This window comes from Nicotiana tomentosiformis, chromosome 6 (genome assembly GCF_000390325.3).
Source record: "Nicotiana tomentosiformis chromosome 6, ASM39032v3, whole genome shotgun sequence".
Lineage (NCBI taxonomy): Eukaryota > Viridiplantae > Streptophyta > Magnoliopsida > Solanales > Solanaceae > Nicotiana > Nicotiana tomentosiformis.
The window spans coordinates 19,471,054-19,491,633 of NC_090817.1; the positions used below are offsets into that span (position 1 = coordinate 19,471,054).

At 37.8% G+C, this 20,580-nt stretch overlaps 1 long non-coding RNA gene across 1 annotated transcript in view; it reads left to right on the forward strand.

Annotated features, from left to right (window-relative positions):
* The first annotated feature begins 6,708 nt into the window (after positions 1 to 6,708).
* Positions 6,709 to 20,580, forward strand: part of LOC108943697 (uncharacterized) — a 51,281-nt gene continuing 37,409 nt past the window's right edge. The window contains exon 1 of the long non-coding RNA XR_011408380.1: positions 6,709 to 6,805. This is a non-coding gene — a long non-coding RNA (uncharacterized lncRNA). The remainder of the gene's footprint in view (positions 6,806 to 20,580) is intronic.

The window sequence follows — 20,580 nt, forward strand, 5'->3', positions numbered from 1 at the left end:
ACATATTGCTAGAGGGCCATCGAATATTTTTCTGAACAAGGTTCCGTCCTTGGATAAGCTGAAGCGGGCTGCTTTGGTGCACATGGATCTCGATTCTTTTGGATCTGAGGGCATTTTCTCGGTCTTTAAATACTCTACGTATTTATTTCTCCAATCCCAAGTTAGACTTATTGTGTTTATTTCGGTGTGATCTTCTTCTACTACCGATCTCATGAGTTGTATGACTGCCCCGAGTTGAGCTCGTTGTCTTCGACCGACGACCCTAAGTTTGCAAGGGCATCAGCCTTGCTATTTTGATCTCGAGGTACGTGCTGCAAAGTTCACTCTTTGAACCGATGTAATGTTACATGCATCTTATCTAGGTACCTTTGCATTCGTTCTTTTCTGACTTCGAACGTTCCATTGACTTGATTCACCACTATGAGGGAGTCACATTTAGCTTCAATCACTTCCGCTCCCAAGCTTTTGGCCTGTTCGAGACCTGCAATCATGGCCTCATATTCGGCCTCATTGTTAGTCAATTTCACAGTTCTAATCGATTTTTTAACTATATTTCTTGTGGGTGGATTCAGTACGATGCCAAGTCCGTACCCCTTTGCGTTCGAGGCACCGTCTGTAAAGAGGGTCTAGATTCCCGAAGACGTCCCTGAGTTTACCAATAACTCCCTTTCGACCTCGGTTATCAGAGCCGGCGTGAAGTCGGCCATGAAATCTGCCAAAATTTGAGACTTCATGGATGTCCGGGGTCGATACATAATATCGTACCCACTGATTTCTACAGCCCATTTGGCCAATCGTCCTGAGAGTTCGATTTTATGCATTATATTTCGTAATGGGTAAGTTGTCACAACACATATAGGATGGCACTGAAAATATGGTTTCAATTTTCTAGAGGCGCTTAGCAGAGTGAGCGTCAATTTTTCTAGGTGAGGATATCTAGTTTTAGCCTCACCCAAGGTCCTGCTAACATAATAAATTAGAAATTGCGTACCTTGTTCCTCCCGAACCAGGACTCCACTTACTGCTATTTCCGATACTGCCAAATACAAGTACAGTTGTTCGTCTACCCTCGGTGTGTGAAGCAGTGGTGGGATCGATAGGTATCGCTTAAGTTCTTCCAAGGCCCGTTGGCATTTCGGGGTCCATGTGAAGTTGTTTTTCTTCTTTAGTAACGAGAAAAATCGGTGGCTCTTATCAGAGGACCTTGAGATGAATCGTCCCAGGGTGCCAATACGCCCGGTTAGCCTTTGTACGGCCTTCACATTGTCCACTACCATGATATCTTCGATAGATTTGATCTTGTCGGAGTTGATCTTAATTCCTCGGTTGGATACCATGAATCCGAGAAATTTACCTGATCCGACTCCAAACGCACACTTTTCTAGAATCAGCTTTATGTTGTACTTCTTCAATATGGTGAAGGTTTCCTGCAAATGCTTTAAATGGTCCTATGCTAGCAGGGACTTAACTAACATATTGTCAATGTAAACTTCTATGAATTTTCCTATTTGTTCTTCGAACATCCGGTTTACTAGGTGTTGGTAAGTGGCACCGATATTTTTTAACCCAAACGGCATCACGTTGTAGCAGTATGTGCCATACCTAGTGATGAAAGAGGTTTTTTATTGATCATCCAGGTTCATTCGTATTTGGTTGTACCCAGAGTAGGTATCGAGAAAACTGAGGTTCTCGTGGCCGGTCGTGGCATCGATCATGCGATCGATGTTAGTCAAAGGGAAAGAGTCTTTGGGGCATGCCTTATTTAAATCTTTATAATCCACACACATTCTCAGTTTGTTCCCCTTTTTAGGTACTACTACTACTACGTTCGCTAACCATTTCGGGTATTTGACTTCCCGGATGGACCCTATTTTAAGGAGTTTAGTTGCCTCGTCCTTGATGAAAGCATGTTTGACCTCGGACTGGGGTCTCCTTTTCTGCTTGACCGGATGGAATTTTGGATCCAGGCTCAGCTTCTAATGAAGAAAGTGACTGATTTAGAGTACTCAGTTGTGCTTGATGCTAAATTTCGGAAGAAGATGTGGATTTTCATGTGTGTGATATTGGGATGTTTTGTTCTGTTCTTTGGATCAGGGGGAAATGATATGTAATGTTAGTGTTATTGTGGCTTAATTGTTATCTTTTGTTATGTAATGAAGCATTATGTTTTTATACAAGGATTTAATAAAGTCATTGCCGTTCATTTGAATGTTTGTATCTATGACTGAGTTTATTTGCTATGATAATTAGTTTGGTGTTGTCAAATAGGTGTCTAAGTAAACTGATATGGAGTTGTGGAAGTGTTTGAGAAATGACTATTATAACTGACTCATATATGCCCATGTACAATTCGAATTGGGTCTAACTTGCCCTCACAGATATATGTGGCTTTTTAAATCAGGTTTTGGATTTTTAAAATGCAAAAATATATTCCACATGGCTTTATGAGTCTTCCGTTAGTGATGAAGGACATATACAAGCCCATTTGTTGACGACAAAGGCAGATTAGAGACCAACTTTTAACGGAGGGCTAGTTTGTCCTATTTCATATAGTAAAGGGGCATTTTAGGCCCTTTTCCGTTAATTATATAATTCTTATTATAAATGGTTTGCTAATTTAATTAAAAATAAAACCTAATAAGATTTTTAGAACTTTGAGACATACCATTTTTTTTAAATTGAAGAACACAGTGTTACATCTCCTTTTCCTCTGTCCTCCCTTTGGGTCATATATCTCGGGGTGAACAACCTTTTGTAATCGATACCGAGGAACTAATTCCTACAAGAAAAGACTTTGTTTACTAATTCCTAGTAGAACAGACTTTGTTGTTAAACCAAAAAAGAAGACCAATGCTATAGGAAGGGATCGGACCAGGGGCAGATCTATGTGTAAAGGATGAGGTGCTACGTCACCCATAAGTTTTGATCGTGATTATGCAATAATATATATATATATATATATATATATATATATATATATATAGAAGAATGTGTGAAATAATTTAAGTGACACCTTCCTTACCAAAACGATTGTAGGTGCCATTGACAATGCACTGTCATTTCACCCAAGAGGCACAGTTTGAATCCAGAGTAGTACATTTTTCTTAGAAGTTTTGTTTGGTGCATTTAAGACGGCTATAATTATAGGAGCTTTACTCCTTTGCTTCTTTTTTCTCTTTCCTTAATTGATCGTCTTTTTTGTTTATTAGTAGTTCCTATTAACTTTTTCTTTGTTTATTACTATTTTTTTTTTAATTTCTTCTACTTTTTTTCTTTAAACATTAAACATAAAATATAAAAATCTTTTTCTTTCAAAAATCTATTATTTTCTCGTAACCCCCCCTCCCCCTTCCACTGTTGCACTTTCCCAACTCCTTCATGATTTATCAATAGACGACAAAAAAATAATTATTTTTTCCAGAAGCATAATCCGGTAAATCTATTTGCAGAAATCCTTGGGTGAAATGCAGAAATTCTTGAGTAAGTTACTGTTCTAATCAAGGATGAAAGCTTATTTTATTATGAGATTGCTCTAAAGTAGGATAATTGTATATAATATTGGGTGAGTTAATTTTCATAAAAAATAGTAAATTGAAAAATGTTTGTAAACTTGCTGTTTTAAAGTTTAGAGTGCTTATTAGTATAAGTTTTTTCCTTGAGTATCAAAATATAAATTGATAACGGGCCTTTTTTCTTATACAAAATGTATAATCCATAATAATTACGTAATATATTTGCTCGATCGATTTGTCTATATTAATTTCAAAGATGAATAACCCGAACCGAACCCCAACTAGACCAAACCGAATAACTTTATACCCTATTTAGACAATGTAAATTGTAGCATGGCTACGTTAAAAATTTTGTGACACCTGGAGTCTCTAAATCCTGGATCCGCCTCTGGATCGGACCCGCAATGTTTAAGTAATTTTAGAGACCCTTAGCTGCTGAGCGACAACTCTAAGTTGTGTCAAGAGTATTCGAGCTTTGACCCGTCAACACGGTCGTGTTCAACTGACCACCCTTGTATTACTGTAGCTCCCCCGACTAGTCCACTAAGACCGCCAGAACATGAAATCAACTGTTGTTTAGTAATGCCTAATGTAATAGCAGCTCATTATAGTCTGCTGTCCAAGACCTATAAAATTCCATCAATGTGTCATCTAGAGTCTTGTCTTGATTCTTGACTCGCTCCTTGCGTTGACCTTAGACTGAATCTTGATGCTGAACAATAGGCTATGAAACACCTAACTTGTTCTAGTTTAAACGGGCCAGGTCATGATCATTAGTTGGTTTGACTGAAATTTCAATGGGTTTTAAAGTGATCCATCAAACTATTGGGTCAAAAAGTGTTACTGAATGGGTCGAAATGCAACTGGAACCACATAAATAATGACTTCAAAAACAGATTTTAGCTTTCTTAGTTACTTTCACTAATCATTTTCTATATGAGAGCAGGAGGATTCTTAACCGACTGAAACAAGTTGGCATAGAGATCATAAGATTCATCAGGACAAGATATTAATTTCATTATTAAACCTTCATCAACTCGTAATTTATGTTACAAAATGGAGCATATTATATATATATCCTATCTACACATTTTAAAACTAAAAATGACGGCTTGAGGGTCAAAATAACAGACTTTTAAGGTCTTAAAATATAAAAATTTAATTAATCTTTAGAATGTCTTTAATGCATGTTGGAACAATGTCGTAAATGAGTTATAAGAGATGGAGATTCTCTATAATCTTCGCCACTGAAAAGAGAAACTTGGGAATTGGAAGCTCATAAAGAAAACTTGGGAATTGGAAGTTCATAAAGACTAAAGTTTTTCAAGGGAGTTCATAGTACAATCAGAAAAATTAATCTTGTTGAGAAATCGATGTCTTACTCCATAACTTTGAGGGAACGTAGCCTAATAATGAGTTCGGTCCAATTTGGACGCCCATTTAGGAGGTGCCAAACAGCCCCATCATTGATTTGAGATCTTGATAAGGTGAATACCTAGTGTATTCAATGGTAGGCATAATGAGTATAAGGATATAAAAAATAAGTCCACTTATTTAGTTCTATAATTCTACATTCTTTGCACTTATTATACGTACTCAGTTAAATTTTTAGATCTCTGCTAAGAATTTCAAATTCTATTAATAACAAATATTAGATCTAATTTCTAATCATTAATACGTAATTAAAATTCAAATAGAATTCAAATTCTTAATTTATTACAATTATTACAAGATGGGAGGGTGGGGAAGTCGCGAATTAGGGCAGAAGGTTAGTAAGTAGTCGAGTGCGTCCTTTGTATATACCAGTAGTATTAAGATTATTCTCATATTTTCTTACTCCAAATTTTTATCACTACATGCTGCTTCTTTCGTCTTTGTTTATCTTATCATCTTGTCTTGTTGTTGTGATTGCCTATGTGATAAGTAGGGATTTTAACTTGTGTACTGGTGTCTCTACCTCCCGACACCGCATTGCATCTTGTAATAGCTTTCATCATCATCAATACAATCATCAGCTTTCATCATCAATTGCTCATTTTTCGCTGCTCAATTGCTCACGATATTGGTTTTTCCGTACGGCATTGACAATCTAGTCTAGCGTACGGTGAGGACCTCAGTTGGCGCATAGCAACCGCACTGACATCGGTTGCTTAGCCTTACGTCGCCCTTCCAAGGAACTTCAGGAAGGCGCCGCGTAACAGTTGGTACAAAACACGCATCTAGACTTAGATATAAACCTAATTCCAAATCAATTAACTCTCTGTGGATTCGATCCCGACCTTATTGGGTAAAACTGCATCGACCATCCTCGCTACTCAATAGTAGTGCAGGCTTGGACCCGATCACTATGGTACTGCTTCCTTTTGCTTCTTTCCTTGAGCCGATTGTTCTATCAAAAACAGTTTTTCTATCTTCCCAAAGGTAGAAGTAAGATCTGTTTACACACTATCTCCTCAGACCTTACTTGTTGTGGGATTTGACTGGGTTTATTGTTATTGTTATTTTATTATTTATTTATATAATAACATAATAATAGATACAAATAGTAAATCGATGTACCTTTTCTATCACAAATTAAAACTTGGGATTTGGAATTTACTTGAGAAAAAAAAGGCGAGGAGTTAAGTCATGTTGGACGGATTGGGTTATGACCAGTTGTTTGATCCAAACAAACTTTGAACGAGTTGGTTATGACCAGTGTTTAAAAGGCATTTTCGGGGCAAGCCCTGGGGCAAGGCGCACCAAAAATGCCCCGAGACGATGGTGTGGGGCGAAAGTCTCAAGAGGCATACGCCCAGCAATTCGGGGCGTACGTCCTGGCGTTGAGGCGCATTTTTATAGTGAGGCGTAAGCCCCAAAGACTTTTTCAAATTAAAACAAAATTTGTGAATAAGTCCTTCATATAATACCCAAATTCTCAAAAGTTTTAAAAAGGATCTCAAATGTATTAAATTTAAAACTCAAGACCTTTTTTATTGATTATTGAAGCTTTAATTCATGGTCTTTCCCAATTTTTTCTCTTGTCCGCTAGTATCTTAATATTTCCCAAACGGATATCGCCTTACGCCCACGCCTTTTAAAACACCTATCATGACTTGTTCATTAATTTAACTTGTTTTGACCTAGTCGGCCATTTGCTACCTCTAGCATATGTTAGTCATTGGTGTTGGAGATGGAAGATAAGGGAATTGCTGGTGATGCATTCTCCTATACTTTCCATGATATGTGGACTGGAAAAGTTATATGATATTGATGGTGCAGAGATGATATATGCCGAGTGGGAAGCGAAAGAGGTATATTTTGTGTAACGACCCGGCCAGTCGTTTTGAGTGTATTAGCCCCGATCCCCTATTTACTGCTTTTCTCGTATCTGTTCCTTATGTGACTTGTCGGGAGGTCTTGTTTTTGGTTTCGGAGTGTTTTGGGATACTTAGTCCATAAAAGGGAAGCTTAAGTTTTAAGATTTTGACTATAGTCAGAATTATGTGAAGACGACTCCGGAATGGAGTTACGTCGGTCCTGTTAGCTCCGTTAGGTAATTTTGGACTTGGGAGCGTGTCCGGACTGTGAATTTGAGGTCCGTAGCTAATTTAGGCTTGAAACGGCGAAAGTCAAATTTTTGGAAAGTTTGACCGGGGGTTGACTTTTTGATATCGGGGTCGGATTGGAATTTTTGAAGTTGGAGTAGGTTTTTGGAATCATTTATGACTTGTTTGCAAAATTTGTGGTCAATCGGACATGATTTGATAGATTTTGGCGTCGTTTGTAGCGTTTGAAAATTTCAAAGTTCATTAGGCTTGAATCCGTGTATAATTTGTGTTTTTAGTGTTGTTCGAAGTGATTGGAGGATTTAACTAAGTTCGTAGCGAGTTATAAGACTTGTTGGTATGTTTGGTTGAGGTCCGGGACCTTGGGACGATTTCGGGTGGTTAACGAATCAAAGTTTGATGTTGAAGGATAGCTGAAGTGTTGTTCCCGCTGGTGTAATCGCACCTGCGAGTGGGAAACCGCAGATGCGGACATGTAGAAGCGAAGAGGAGGCCGCAGATGCGGGCAAGGCCAGGAAGGGCAGGGGGCGCATGTGCGAGAAAGGATGCGCATCTGTGAGTCCGCATATGCGAGGATGGGCCGCAAATGCGAAAAAGAAAAGTTTGGCATTTCCGCATAAGCGGAGGAAGGGCCCAGGAGCGACTCCGCAGGTGCAAGACCTGAAGCACAGGTGCGAGCCCAGTATTTTTAGTGGGTTCCACAAGTGCAGATATTTTTGTGTAGGAGCTGTTCCGCAGGTGCGGAAATAGGGCCGCAAGTGCGAAAAGTGTGGGCAGAAGGTTTAAAAAATAAGGGTTCGCGATTTTAGTCTTATTTCACCATTTGAGACTCGGACTTAGGCGATTTTGGAGAAGATTTTCGAGGGGATTATTGAGGTAAGCTTCTTGTACTTTTTTAAAAAATCATAAATCTTGATTCCCCACTAATTTTCCCACCTAATTAGCGAGATTTTGAAATGAAAATTGGGGGTTTAGGGCTTGAGAATTGGAGAGTGGATTTTGTGGATTTGGAGGACCAAATGATGTCAGATTTTGATGAATTTAGTATGGTTAGACTCGTGAGTGAATGGGCTTTCGGGTTTTGTGACTTTTATCGAAATTTTGAGACGTGGGCCCGGGGGCCGGGTTTGAGCCGATTTCTGATTTTGGCTTCTAATTTCGTATTTTTCTTGTGAAATTGATTCTTTTAGCCTATATTAATTATATCGTATTGCTTGTAGCTAGATTTGGAGCCTTTGGAGATTGATTTGAGGGGCAAAGGCATTGCAAAGTAGGATTTGAGGTAAGTAACAGTTTTAAATCTGGTTTTAAGGGTATGAAATCCCGAATTATTGGATTATGTGAGTATTTTGGAGGTGACGGGCGTGTGGACGTGTACCGTAGGAATTGGGACTTCCGTGAAACTGTAAAGTTGAATAACTTATTGCTAGCTATATGCTCTCCTTGTGTTATAGAAATTTAGCTGCAAATTATGTTAGAAATCATGCTTAGACTATGTGATGGTACTGTTGGGACCCGCAAAAGTTGCATACTTATTGAATTACTTGCTGATTGTTGTCTTGTACTCAGTCATGGTTTTACTTGCGTATCATATCTCAGCCTCTTCTTGACTCTTGTTGATACACTATGTTATATTTGTTTGGGCCGATCTTTGTGATTTTCGAGAGCCCGAGAGATTAGAGAGGTTGATGACTGAGAGAGACCGAGGGCCTGTCTGTGAGGTATTGATACTATAGCACGTGAGTTGTCCGTGCAGCAGTGAGTTGTCCGTGCGGTTCCACATATTGATACTATGGCACGTGAGTTGTCCGTGCAGTTCCACATATTGATACTATAGCACGTGAGTTATCCGTACATCACTTGAGTTGTCCATGCGGATATAGCGCTTGGACTGAAAGGAGCCCCTCCGGAGTCTGCACAACCCCAGTGAGCGCAAGTACCTATTGAGTGTGAGTACTGAGGGCTGAGAGCCGTGTGATTGAGCTGTTGTAACGAGTTGAGTGGTTGTTGTCCTGAGAGGCTATACTTGCTTCTTTTTTTTTCATTTGTTGATGCACTTAGTTGCTATCTGTCATTATCGTGAAATTTCTGAAAGATTCTATATCCGGATTTACCTGCATTGTAACCGTATAAAACTGATTTGATTTGAACTGCCGGATTTGAAAGCATGTCTATTCTTTGCTGGAATTATTGAAAATGAACTGTATTTGTATAGCTCGTCACTACCTTCTCAGTTCCTTATTTATTTCTGTTATTTGCTGAGTTGGTTGTACCCATACTACACTCTGCACTTCATGTGCAGATCCAGGTGTGTTTGATCACGGAGGTCGTTGACTTCGTGCGCGACCGGAGGTAGCTGCCGGTGTCTGCAGACCTTGTCTCTCCTTCTATGTTTTCTTTCTTTCCTGTATTGATACTTAGACACTGTTTTTATTAGACTGGATATCTAGATGCTCATGACTTGGTTACACCCCGATGTTTGGGGCTATCTTTCCGCATTTTATTTTAAACTCAACTCCGATTTTTGTAAAAATTTCTAGTATGAAAATATTTTGAATTATCCTTTTTATGAAATATTGAAGTATTTTGAAAGGTCGGCTTACCTAGTACTATTGATAGGCGCAATCACGACAGGTTAGAGTGTTGGGTCGTGACATTTTGACATTGGAATTCCAAATTTGCTCATAGCCATTTACGGCAGGAAGGGTCATTTGGAAAAGGCTGAATCGATTATAGAAAGACTCTTGGGGAGTGGGAAGAGGCCAAACTATAGAATGTGGGATCATCTGGCATTTGGATATTATTTACACAATCAGATGAAGAAGGCAGTTGAAACATTGAAGAAAGCAATCTTAGCAAGTGAGTCAACGTGGAAGCCAAATATTCACAGTTGGGCTCCGTGTGTTGATTATTTGCAGTTGAATGGAGATACTGAAAGAACACAAGAGGAGCGAGGCCTCTTCTCAGCAGAGTATGAAAAGTTTGAAAACTGCATTAGAAGTGTAAAACATGGGTCTGAAGAACTTGATAAAACAGAAGAACGTGAGGAGACTAGATCATGACTATTGTAGGAGCATCTCTAAGGTACTGGAATTTCCATAGACATAGACAAAGATTAGCTAACGAATTTCCATGGGAAAAAAATTAAAACAACCCAAGCAAAGTTAATCAATAGAAACCAAATACCAGTCCTTTTCTCTTTCAACACAACAAAACTCTGAGAACCAGATTAATATGGGTTTCATAATGTAGGCCAAGTTTAGAGCTCCCTTCTACTTAGAAATGATTCTTGAACCATATTTTGTCATGGCACGTGATAATTTTCTATTAGAGCTTCTCAAGGCAACAATTTCTTTAGTTTTGAATGCATTGTAACTGACATGCATGTTTTTCCTGTAATTAACTATCATGTTATTGAGAGTTTACAAAACAATGCGTTATATGGCATGCACAGGTAGTACTTGTTCTTAAAGATTTTTGTTTATATTGCTTTGGACAGTTTCACCTTGCTGCACTACTTTAGGTCAATCCATTTAATTTCTAATGAGAATATATCTAACTAGCATCACCTTAATGTAAGACAAGGTTCTGTAAGAGTATGGGTTTATACATATGTATTGACGGGAGTAGATACAATTAAGAAGAATTAACCTAATTAGTCGCTCAACCCAATTGTTTAAATTAAAAATAGCCACAACGTGTTATTTGCGTGTTAGGCACACGTCAGGGGTTCGACTTTATTGTAGACAAAAGCCTAATATTTGAGTGGAGAAAAATAGAAAGGTGAGTCTATTATCCCGGAGTTTCTAACTGTGTACTACTTGAGAATTTCAAGAATATCAAAAGTTAGAGCCCCTTTACTGTCTTTAGCATAACCTAGTGCCTTCCAAAAATATTTAATAATAAAAAATAATGAATTACAATACATTTTAAGTAGTGCCTAAATATGTAGATTTTGTTCGATATAGAAATAAAAGAATCATGTTAGAAATAATTTTAAAAAATATAAAAGACTTTTGAGACCTGTAATCTAAAATAAATCATACTGACCATATATCTCATTAATAATAAAATGAGAATATAACAACCAAATCTTTTCTAACTATGGAAAGTTATCATTATTTTGGGGACAGACATAAAATGGGACATAAGAGTAAATGATTTGACATCTTACTTCATATTGATAAAAAATGAGGGGGAGCTACCTGGAAGGCATGGTTGAAGCGCCAGAATGCCTTGAATAATTTCAGACCAGCAACGCACTGCCAGGGGTGAATGTAGTATTGTACCCTAACTGAATTCATAATTTTTGACACGGAGCATAAATTATGCGTAAAAATTTATTAAAATTGTAATAAATAGTCGATATGAATTCATAACTTTAAGAATATAATAAGTTCAATGTTAAGAACCTTAAATATTGAACCATAAAATTTAAATTTTGGATCTGTCTCTGCGTACTGCCGGAGAAGCTTCACCATACTAGAGGAGACTAGCTAATTTTTCACTAATCACAATTTTTTCCCATGTACTATTTCAAGAAAAGGAAAGAAAGGAAAATTGAATTTGCCGGTCGTACATGCAATGTTGCTGCATGCAACAAACGCTGATTTTGCAGAACGTACTAATTTGACTGTCACTGTGCTATGTGCCTATTTTCAAATGCCAATAAGTAATTTTTCCAAAATAAAATGTAGAATATTTTTATTCGAAAAACATTGAACAAGTTAAGTAATCACACAACATAAACTATTTCTGGATTTGGGTTAACATACTTAGGTCTTTGTCAAAGTTAATTATATTAATAATTACTTCTTCCCCTTTTAAAAAGAATGAACCTATTTCTATTTTTAGTCCGTTTCTAAACTAATGAAATTTTTTTAAATTTTAAAAGAATGTAACTTTAAACTTCTATTTTAACCCTTACTAAAATAATTTATAATCACACAACTGTTTATGGATTGTTTTAAGCCATAAGTTTCAAAAGTTTATTTTTTTTTCTTATATTCCGCGCTCTGTCAAATAAGTTCAAACATATTAAAACAGAGAGAGTAAATTATCTCATCAGTCTCTTACCTCTGTCCAAAAATTATCTCATCGCAGACTTATCTCATTCCAGAAGAAGAGCAATGAAAGCAAAAAGAGAAAAGAACAGATTAAAAAAAAACATATAAAAAAAAGAAAAGAAAAGGGCACTTTTGATAGCTCCCCGTTGAATTTGTCCGGAAAATATAATATTTCACCTAGTTATAATATCCACGATAAATAATAATACCACAAGAGAGTAACAACGATCAAAACTTTTAACGGGATAAAATATAATACCCGAGTAAAGCAATATAATACAACTATAATATTATAATTTGATAGTGTCAAGAGATTACTGTAATTTTTAAAAAAATAACATTCTTTATTTTAAATACCACACTACGATATTACTCACACTCTTCATTTATCTCACAAATTACAATCTGTTAGATTACTCTTTCTATGCTCGCGTTCACTCTGATTTTTGGTGTACATGAAATGAGGCAGCATCGTCCCTATTTATAGTTAAATGAATGCTGTCCAAAACCAAAGATTGCAAATTGGCTAACAACTTGTTCCACCGCCCAAGTTACTTCCTGTAACTTCTGTAACCAAATTGTGAGTTTGTTTGTTTTCTTTAGCTTTTTTCTTTCTCTTTTAATTATTGAGGCTTACCCTACAAATCTCTCCTTTAATTTTGATTTTTTTTCTTCATTCGAAGTCTTGATCTCAATCTCTTAAAGTCATCAAACTTGAGAGGCATTGTAAAACTATCCGTAGCTTGATCATGAGACTTCACATATTTGAATTGTACTTTCTTATTGGAAACACATTGCCTTTACTTGTAGCCTTTAGCTACAAGTCGTGCGTTGTATCTCTCCACATCTCCATCAGCATTCTTCTTTATCTTGTATACGCATTTCACTATAATTGCTCGATGACCCTTGGGAAGAGTTGTTAACTCCCAAGTGTTGTTCTTTTTTATTGACTCGATCTCCTCCTTCATGGATTGTCTCCACCTTTTGTCTAAAACATCTTCATCAAAGTTTATTAGTTCACTATTACCAAAGAGACAATATAAAAAATCAAAATTAGTGACTTCTTCCGTGCCATCATAGAGCTCTTGAATGCTCCTTGTCCTTTGCGGTTGTTCATTTGAACTTTCTTGAGAAGGAGGAGATGCAACATTAGTTGGTGAAGGAGGTGGGGTTGCATCTTGCACAGGTTTCACGGTCTCTGGTTCTTCTTCATCACCAAAGTATGGAAGAAAATCATATAAAGTTTCTTCCTGAGCTTCCCAATTCCATGATAATTCTTCATTAAATTCAACATCATGACTCACCACCACCTTGTTGTTGATGGGTTGTATAACTTGTGGCCTTTTGAACTCGTATCATAGCCAACAAACATATGCTTGACACTTCGATCGTCAAGCTTTGCTCTCCCTTGCTGTGGCACAAAAGCATAGGCTATGCTCCCAAAGATTTTTAAATACTTGACAATTGGGTTTTTTACACTCCATACTTCTTAAGTGGTTTGATCTCTCACATTTCTTATTGGAGACCTATTGTTCAATTAAACTGCACAAGAAACAGCTTCGGCCCAAAATTTCTTGGGCATGCTTTTATCTTTCAACATACATCTAGCCATATTACGAATTATTCGATTCTTTCTCTTTGCAACTCCATTTTGTTGGGGTGAATAAGGTACCGTTAGAGGGCGATGAATTCCATGAGATTGACAAAAGTCATTAAATTCTTTTGAAGTAAATTCGCCTCCTCTATCAGACCTTAAAGCTTTTATTTCATAGCCACTTTCTTTTTCCACAAGTACTTTGAAATTTTTAAAAGAAACAAAAATTTCATATTTTGGTTCAAAAAATAAACCCAAGCCTTTCTACTAAAGTCATCAATGAAGAGCAGAAAGTATTTACTTTTACCAAAGGAAGATGGATTGACTGGCCCACACACATTAGTATGAACAAGTTGCAGTGGCTTGGTTGCTCTTGACATGGACTCATTCGGAAAAAAAAATTCTTGCATGTTTTCCAAGAAGACAAGCTTCACACAATTGATTGGGATGGTTGATTGATGGTATCTCATGCACCATGTTCTTTTCTCCCATTGATTTGAGTGCTTCAAAATTCAAGTACCCAAATCGCATGTGCCAACACTATGATTCATCTTGCACATTAGCCTTCAAACATGTTACATCAATTGTCTTAAGATTTAGAGAAAATAATCTATTCTTTGCCATATGCACTTTTACAATTAGAATTTCACTTGAATATCTAAGCCAAAGATGCATATTTTTCATGTGGATGCCATATTCCTTTTCAAGAAGTTGGTCCAAACTCAAAATATTACTTTTCAATTTTGGCACATAATAAACATCTTGAATTAACTTGTGGCTACCATTTTTAAAGGAGATCAAAATTACATTTATCTCTTTGATTTAAATCTTTGAGGTATCTCCAAAGGACACATTACCTTTCACCATTTTATTGATCTCCACAAACTTCTCTTTGCATCCACACATATGATTGTTTGCTCCATTATCCAAATACCATGAGCTAAAATCATCTATGTCTTCTTCTTTGAGTGCAGGCAACAATATTGACTCATCTTCTTCTTTCTTGTCATCAACAAGGTTAGCTTTCTCTTCAACATTGCTACGATATTCCCAAGAGTAATGGACAAATTTATGATAATTATAACACTCAATTTTTAATTTGTCATGTCTTTGTCTATTATTTTCTTGATAGTAGCCACGTCCTCTTCCTCCTCTTTGATCACGACCACGACCTCTGAATGTTTGGTGGATTTTAACTTCATTGTTGAAGTTTTTACCATTTCCTCTTCCATGACCGCCACGACATCGTCCATTTTCTCGATAACTCTTTTCACCTCTATAATCCTTAAATGATGCCTAAGTTTTAAGAAGTTGCTTTAGTGGAACTTCTTGTATCCTCTTGGTCTTTTCTTCATGGGCCTGTAAAGAACCCTCCAATTGCTCCACCAACATGGAGTATAAATCTTTAGACTCTTCAATAACACACTCCACAAAATTGAATTTCGGTGTTAAAGTGCGAAGTATCTTTGCTATCACACGGACATCTTCTATATCCTCCCCGTATCTTCTTAATTGATTCATAACAGCCTTCACTTTTGAACAATAATCCGATATGCATTTGGATTCCTTCATTTTTAAAACTTCAAAATCAGCCCTTAGAGTTTGAAGTTTTACCTTCCTCACCTTGTCAACTCCTTGGAGAGAATTTTGTAAAATCTCCCAAGCTTCCTTTGAGGTGGTAGCATCTGCCACTGATAGAAACTTAGGGTCCACCAAACTGTATAGAGAACCTGGTTCTCTATCAGTTCTCACAGAATACACACAATAAGAGATAAGTAAATGATACGGCTGAGTTTTACGTGAAAAACTCCCAGCTCACAGGATTAAAAACCACGACCTACACTCGTAGGATTTCAACTTCACTAATCGAGAAAATTTTAGATTATAACCTCTTGTAACCTAGGAATTAAACTCTTAATCCCTTACTCACTTGTAATAACTCTATTACAAGCCTCTTTGTAATAATTCTATTACAAAGCTGACAACTCGACTAACTCTAGCCAAGACACAAACACAAGGTTTATAGTTTTACAAATGGTTCCCTACACAATGCTTCTAGCTATGCTAAGTAGGAATTACAAGTAAATAACTCTAACAAAGGTGCAACACAACTAAGGACATATAATAACACAATCCTGGAAACTGGTCCTTCGTTATGTTGTTCTTTGTTCTTGAAGCCTGAAAGTCACATGCAAGATGGCAACACACTTGAGAGGAAACTTGATTAATTCTCGGATGTGCAAGTGTGTATTTTCTTCATTGCTTCATGTTAATAATATCCAAGTGATGTCACTTGGATGATGCAAATAATATCTGGTACAAGGCATTCCCCATAAAGTGGTTGTTGGACTGTTCATACTGTTGCGTGTGTGCAGAGGAATAGTTGCAACGACTTTACAGCTGTGAGAAGTTGACTGGTACAGTCAGCAAGGGAACTGATGTCCATATGTTCCCTTTGTCATCTCTTTGACTCTGATTGTTGGAACTTGTGCCTGACTTGAGACTTGTTGTTCTTGAGCACTTTGAGGATGTTTAATAGGTTCCCCATCTAGTTCTTATCATTATCTTTGTTAGATCATCAAAATATAACAGGGCACATAACCTATCAATTTTCCCCTTTTTGATGATGACAAACTTGTAATTGAAGTTCCCCCTCAGAATCAAAATACCATACAATATTCCCCCTGAACTTGTTCCCCCTCAATACATTTTCCCCCTTCTGGCATCATAAAAAGATTAGTCACAAGTAATAAAAAAATAAGTCTAGCATGGTTAACTCATGCCACATGTGTGCACACAAACATGGCTAAGAACAGAGCATAAAAGTAAAGCATGCATAGTAAAAAGACAGGAAACTCATTAATTGTAAATAAAAGGGAGCATAATTAACAGTATCATTTGTTACACAACCATTCACAAAATAAAACAACTTAATAAGTACCATCCACCAAAAACAACAAACCAAAGGGACCAAGATATAGGACAAACAGCTTTGAACTGGACACTGGAAAGGGAAACTGTTTTAAGAAGCACTAGAAGGGGGAGGCAGGGATGAAGAGGCAAGAGTTCGGAGGAGAATATCCATTCAGGCATTTGCAGACACTTTCTCGTTAAGAAACCGCTCCTTCAGGTCCTCAACCTGTTTCCTGAGATCTACATTTTCCTTGGTCAAACGGTCAACCTCTGTGCCTTGTGCACTGCTAGAACCAGGTGCCTCCTGAGCCTTACTAAGCTGCCCTTCAAGAATGGCATTTCGTGCCTTCAGCCTCCTTATCTTCTCAGTTGAAGCATTCTGAGCATCAATCAATTGTGAGATAGTGGAATTGCTGCCAACCCCTCCTTTCTTATCAATGCACTCACACTCCTCTAAGGTTGTTTTGGAGAAGGCTTGCTTGCGAGTTCCCGTTATTGCTTTTCCCAAAGAGACTTTGAAAAAGTTAAACACCTTAGTGAGTAAGAACCCATAAGGCAACCCATGATTACCATCCTTAAAATCTGCCACTTTTTTCATGTGCTCTATCATGAGTCCATGCAGATTGATAGTAGTGTATGCATCCAGTGCTTCCATTAGGAACAAGTCTCCTCTTGACATAATGGAATTCCTTTCTGCACATGGAAGCAAGACCTTGTTCACCATATAGAACAATAATTGATACACTGGCAGGAGGGCCTTCTTGTGCACCCGTTCCCCCTGTTGCACAACATCATCCTTCAGAATGACACTTCTGAAATTGGGAGAATAAGTCCCCTCAATAGATGAGATCCCTTTAGTAGGCACCCCTAAAATGTTCCCCAATACAGCCTCGTCCATCACATAGTCTACTCCATTCACCTTCAAGCAAATATTATCATATTTCACTGTGAACATGTCTGTATAGAAGCTACACACTTCTTCCTTATACACCTTGGGGCTCTCATTGGTGAACAAGTATATCCACTTTTGAAACTCAAAAATATCAATCAGTTGACGCATCCCTGTCATGTCCAAAATGTCAGGGGAAAATGTTCTACCTCACAATACCCTCTGTTTTCTCAAGTTTGCTCTGCTTTCATCCTTGGCCACACTTACTTTGGCCTTCTTGGAGGAACCATGTTCCTCATTGTCACCAACCTTCCTTTTCACAGACTTTCTCACACTTTTCTCTTTCTTTGCAGACTTCTTAGACACTTTCTCATCAGACTTCTCAGACACCTTCTCACCAGACTTGTCTACCTCAATATTTTCAAATTCTACAGCTTTCGCATATGGCTCTCTCCTGGGTTTTAGAATCGCAGGTTTCTTAGAGGACTTACAAATTAAGGAAGCAGGCTCCTCACTCACCTCTTCATCGTCAACATTAACAACAAGTGCTGGAGGCACTTCTCCCTCATTCACCAGCTTTCCCCCTTTCACCAACTTCCTAATTTTCTTCTCTTCTTTATTTTTCTTCAGAATAGTTTCAAGGGCTTCCTTCTTTTGCAACCTGGTAGTGGGTCTTTTAAGAGTGGGTGCATTAGGAACTGCTCTTCCACTTCTAGCAGCCATGAAGCTTGCTACATGCATATCATCATAGTCTTCCTCACTATTTTTATTTTTCTCTTCCGATAGAGATCTCATCTCAGGAATGACAAAGTTTAACGGCTCAGCATCGAAGTGAGGAGAGAGACCATGATCAGTACTGGCTTAGGGCTCTTTTGAATAGCAGGGAGTTTCATCCTATGTAGGAGCAGAGGGCTCCTCTTGGGATAAGGGAAAAGGTCCCTCATTTGTTTCCTCAGTAGTACTATCAGGTGCTAGATTTCCAAGAGGCACCAGTTCCTTACCCTCTTCCTGATGACTTCACCTTCCCCTTGAGACACAATGGTCTAATTAACATCCTCATAACCACCAACCAAACCTCCCTCAGCAGTGCTTAACAACATATTCTCAATGGTTTCTTATTCATTTATCCCCAAAGTATATTTACACATGAGGAATATTACCTGTGGAGTTGGCAACATTCAAATCTAAGCTTGGAATGGTCGTTGTTGAACCTTCACTACTACGAACCACAGTCTGTTGGGCTTCAACGATCTCTTCAACTTTCACACTGGAAACTTCCTGACCTTCGTCATCATCTACCGTTTCTCCCTCAGCCATTTTTTCCGGCAAGGCAAAAGGCGAGGTCGCAACAATAAACCTTTTGTTGTTCTGAGTCTTGCGACTCCGGTGAGAGCCAACACTCGGTTGGGTTAGAGAGGAAGTAGTAGGTGGTTGGGGGTCTGGTGTAGAGTTTTAACTGGGTGACATAGGGGAATGAGACTCTCGTTCCTATGCTTTATGAGATGAAGACACAGTGGGGACTATACTGGAAATGTTTGAGGCTTCTAGATTTTCAGACATAGTAAAGATTTGCAGTGAGAACAAAAGAGAAAGAGTGTTTGGTTTTGAGAGAAAAGGGGAATTTTTTGCGTTGATGTGAATAGTTATGAAAGAGACAATGTTTGGGTTTATTTAAAGAGCGTGAGGGACTTGTTACAAATGGGTATATATTGCTGGGTAGACGAGTCATTTAGTAACGAGCACGTCGTTTGGGTTCTAAAGAGATGAAAAAGAGAAACTGAAATTTTAATGATGTGGCACTTTTATAGCCATTAAAAAGATATGCATGAGAGTAAAAAGAAACTACTAACCTGAGTCAAGGGAACCAGGTTCCTTGATTTAGTTTTGTATATGTGAGCCTCACCCTTTTACCAAGATGCAATGACACTAGCTTCTTGTTTGCTCTGTAATTGCCATGTGTGTCTACCTGTAACGGTATAGAAATGAGTTAGAACTTGCCAGAAAACACTTTTTAGTTGTTTTACCTATTCATTCTTTCGTAGCCAATCATTGAGGGACCATGTGCTCAGTTTTATTTTATCAACCCCAGTGCCAATGATTCTTTTCAAAGTGCTCTATGCTTGGTACTTTAGTGAAGATATCTGCTACTTGGTCTTCTATTTTGCAGAACTTCATGCAGATAAGACCTTTTTCAATATGATCTCTGAGAAAATGATATCGCACATCAATGTGCTTGGTTATTTTATGCTGAACTGGATTCTTTGCCATGTTGAGAGCACTGGTGTTATCACACAGTAATGGCATACAATCAGAGAATACACCAAAGTCCTCCAGTTGCTGCTTGATCCACATCAATTGAGCACAGCAAGAGGCAGCTGCCACATATTCAGCTTCTGCAGTTGAAAGAGCCATATAGTTTTGTTTTCTTGTACCCTATGAAATCATACACGATCCCAGATAATGTGCCATGCCAGTGCTTTTTCTATCCACTAGATAACCAGCATAATCAGTGTCAGCATACCCAATCAAGTCAAAATTATCTCCTAAAGGGTAGTAGAAAACCAAGTCATGTGTTCCTTTGAGATACATTAGAATTCTCTTGGTAGCCTTCAGATGAGATTCCTTTAGAATAGATTGAAATCTAGTACATAATCTCACATTGAACACAATATCTAGTCTACTAGTTGTGAGATACAAGAGTAAACCAATGATACCTCTGTACATAGTGTCGTTCATAGGAGAACCAGGTTCATCCATGTCCAGATGAGTGGTAGTGGCAATAGGGGTAGCAATGATTTTTGAACTTTCCATCTATAATCTCTTTAAGAGCTCTTTAATGTACTTATGTCGACTTATCATCGTGCCCTTAGGAGTTTGCTTAACTTGTAGTCCTAAGAAAAAAATTCAATCCCCTCATCATGCTTATTTCAAACTCACTTCCCATAAGTTTTGCAAACCCTTCACACAGGGAATCATTTATTGCACCAAAGATGATGTCGTCAACATAGATTTTCACAATGATCAGGTTCCATCCCTGTTTCTTCATAAATAGGGTGTT